Source organism: Notothenia coriiceps, unplaced genomic scaffold (assembly GCF_000735185.1).
Source record: "Notothenia coriiceps isolate Sejong01 unplaced genomic scaffold, NC01 NC01_scaffold00037250, whole genome shotgun sequence".
Taxonomy (NCBI): Eukaryota; Metazoa; Chordata; class Actinopteri; order Perciformes; family Nototheniidae; genus Notothenia; species Notothenia coriiceps.
This window is the reverse complement of record NW_011369951.1, coordinates 14905756-14909847: the sequence shown is the minus strand read 5'-3', so window position 1 is coordinate 14909847 and position 4092 is coordinate 14905756.

Here is a 4092-nt window from a genome sequence, read left to right as displayed (position 1 = left end):
GGGGGGGGGGCAGTGTGATGAGCATGTGAAATCTCTTCTTATAGTGACTTGATGATGATGGAGGAGTGTATGTTCGCATGTCTTCAGTTGTGCATACCTTTATGTGTGTAGCTGTGTGTTTTTTTCAGCACTGGCTGCCTAAGAAATGCTTCACTTTGGCTCTCGGAATGTCCTCAGGGCTTCGGGCTAATGTTTCCTGTGTCTTGAAATCGTACACCCTCAACCCACAATGCACATAGAACATGCACATGGCAATTACAACAAACATGAAGAAACTGCCCTTTAAAGGGCTCTAACTCCTGGCGACACTCGTATCACATTCCCATGCTCCCGTTAAGTCTGCATGTCCTTCTTCTCGGAATGTCGAAGGCAGCGAGCAAGTAAGCCACAAACCGCACTCCCTATCAGCCTTTGCATCATGATGCTAACGCTGAAGCAGCCTTGGCGCAGGACTACATTTTGTACCGTGCATTATTCCCCCATTGCTCCAGCTGCCACTGCTACTGTAATAGCCTCTCTGCAGATACCTTGGAGCTCTGCCGTAACACACTCTGCTGATCTTAGATTTGCATTCCATCCTCAGTGACACAGGCAGAGACAGAGAGGGGAGAGAATAAATGTGGAAAGGGAAAGAGGGGGGAAATAATTGACCACGTATGTGAATTAGAAGAAGTGTGAAAAAATGAAGTGGGGATGATGCCAGTAAACTATGACCCACAGCTAGACATGCAGCTGGTGTGCGTGTTGCATTCAGCCAAGCTTGTCAGGCTCAAGGATGGTACAGCATAGGATTGTGATGCCTGAGATGCTGCACAGAAGCCTGGCTGCTGCAGCAATTGAGTCACGAAGCGCACACAGAGACGTGCTTCCTCCATCAGAGTCCCTTATATAGCAAGATGTGTGCGTGATGTCACTACAGACATGGTGCTGAGTCGCAGCGCAGCGTGCAGAAAATCCACCAGCAGTGAATCATCCTAACAGGCCGACAATAGAGAGGCATGTTCGCTGTCTGTGCGGTGCAGTGTGGGAATACAGGAGAATGCTTTCTGCTGCACCATTCCGAACATTCCCGCCGAGGGTACAACAGCAGCTCCCGTTACTGCTGGTTTCCTGTTCTCAGCCAACTAGAGAGATCCTCTGGTGTGACAGCGTAGGAAGCAGGAGGCCTCATTCGGTTGGTGATGAAAATAAGATTCAATTCAGGGATAGAGACCCTGAATTTACAGTATCACTATAGCTGGACTCTTATATATACATGCACTTTTGACACTGACTTCATTCATCGTTGGCTAGTTGGTTTGCACGGAGATGGCCAAAAGCAGTTAAAAACAATTAAGACGCATGTTCTCAATGGGTTCTGTATATTTTCAAAAACACTCCTAAAACCTTTATAATATTGGCTTATCCCACGTCTAGTGGTAAAGTGCTACCATGCTAATAAGCTTAATCCGGAATATCAAAGCAGTATATTGTGTTACAGTACCATGCTAGTGTGCATTTAAAAGAATACACATCGCATTTATATTCGTTTGGGTCTATTGGCTATAGATCCTGATATCTAAGTAAGAAAGAGCACCATTGGTTTACATGCAAAAGCAAAAGAGTGTATAAAGCCTCTCGGTGGTGCGGGGTGGCAAACCTTCATTCAAACACACAGACATACTAATGCTGTGTAAACATGCTTTCTGTTTATGCTTTCAGCAAAGCCTTGTCCACCGCCGGCGCGTCTAAATTCTAATATTAAAATCATATTTTGAAAGTACACTCTCCTTATCAAAAGCAGCATAATGTATCAAATCTGTGGCTCAAAAATCATGGGATTACACTATGGCCCAGGAAGATTAAAAAGAGTGACCCTAAAAGATTAGAAGTGACCTGACATGCTTGCCATGATAAAACCTTTATGCTGTTATTTTTACGACATAAAAACGAGTTGGTAAAATGATGTTTGTATGTGATCAGAAAGCATCCCCAGCCAGAGCACAGGTCCCAGGCTGCAAATGGACTCAATTGTTTCACTCTATACTGTATGTGATAATATGTGTGTAGCACTGCCTGAGCTATCCAAGCTATGAAAAAAAAGCCTCACATCAAGCAGGTAGCAAGTAATTCACATTTGATGTGGGTTTACAATTTAAAAAAGGATGTTTTCAAACATATATACTGTATATACACAGAGCATCAGCAGCACACAAACTAGTGATCAATTTACTTTAAAGTGTGAGAACTTCAGCCTTTAAACTCAAAAGCATTGAGCAACTATTTTTCAGTCAATGACAGGGGCATCATGTTTATTCAAAAAGGAAGTTAAATGCACTTGATTGTAACAAAAAACATTAACCATTAAGCTTTCAGTTATCCCTGAGGCAAAGACAGCTAGTGCACTTTTAGGAATTAACTGTAGATGTAATAGCAAAATGCACAACCTTAATTTTCCTGCAGCTTTAATTGTTAGACCATTAAATAAACAATTAAACCACATTGTATTATCAGACATTCAACATCCAAACTGCAGCCAAAACAATGAGAAACAATCAGCCTTACTGAAAGGAAACGTCCGATCTTGGGCTGTAGCTCAAATCTCTGCCTTGCTTCTCCACGCTAGAGCCGGTCTGATCCAAACTAGCTAGCACCAGTTTTGTCTCACAGCCTAGAGCCAGGCCCTTGTTGTATCTCCAATCCTCTCTGCTCATGCACTAAAAACGGTCCTTGTTTTATTTCTAGAAGGCTTTGAATGGTCTGCAGACAGAAGCAGTCAGTGTGGTCCTGCAGCAGCTCCGTCCACTCTGCCTCGGCTGCTTCTCACGGAACATGTTAAATAAGAAAGCCAAAAGCAATCAAGGTGAAAATGCAACGCTGCCCCCGTGGGTATAGTGCCACCTCTACTTTGCGGATAATGGAGAGAAGTCAAATGAGAACAAATGAGTGGCGCTGTATTGTAGAGCTCTCCTCTAAGAGCAAAGCTGGCCCACTAATGACAACAATACATCCTAGAATGGTCTCTATTGAAATGAGATAACCAGAAAGAAAGAAAAACAAGCTGAATGTGCATGTCTCAACCCGATAGCAATCAGAGAAGAAGAGAGGAGAGGAGGTACAAATGCCTCTAAGCGTCCATTTACGAATGCAGCGTTACTCTCCCTTCTTAGACTAAGTCAGTCGGCCTCTGTGTATGCAGGACGCCCCTCAGAGTGAAAAAACACATTAGATTCCCCCGTTACCTGGTACAATCAAACCGGGTTGAAATCCTGCAGCATCCCGACAGTTTAGCTACAATTCCCAATATCCAAATGATGATGTAGCATTATCATGACCTGCTTTGTCTGGGCCGATCTGCTGCTCTTACACTCTGCTGCATGTGCATAGACCGCACAGTGTATGACCCTGCTGCAAGGGATTCTGGGTTCTGAAAGCAAGCCAACTCTTGGGTTTAACGCCATCATCATGTGATCGCTACGATTGGCTGGAGGTCGAGCGTCGACTCGATCCACTGAGTCCTCTGCCTAAGAAAGAATTACATTGCTAGGTTTATTACGAGCTGACATCTACTGTATCCCCCAGCGCAAACAGAGCAGTGCGTTTCACCTAATATCATTCAGATCGCTAAGATTAACAAATGACATGGTTTTTGTATTATTTTCAGACATCGAATGACATACAGGAGCAGGGAGGGAGATAAATAGAGGCAGGAATAGAGAGATTGAAAGATGAGTCTACCACATGATTTCTGTGCTTCACAAAACGGATCAAATTCTTTTTTCCCTGGTTGTGCACCATGATGACGTAGATGTTTTTCAGTGACCTGGTTTGATAAGTCTGCTGTGTGGGTGTGTGGGTGTATTATGACTGACTGTATCTAGGTGTTTTAAATTCTTTCTTCCTGCCTCTTTTTCTCTTCACTGTTCTGCTTCAACACATTTCGCATCTGTCACCATGTTTCTCCAATCGCTTCCCTCCCATGAGGGGGACTCTGAGTGGGACTGAAGATAAACCCAAAGAGTGAGTTCTGTTTGTGATGACGGTGGTGACAGCTGATTGACAGCGGTGTGGATTCAGGGGAGGCAGGTGGGCGACGGGTTGTTGACACAGCGT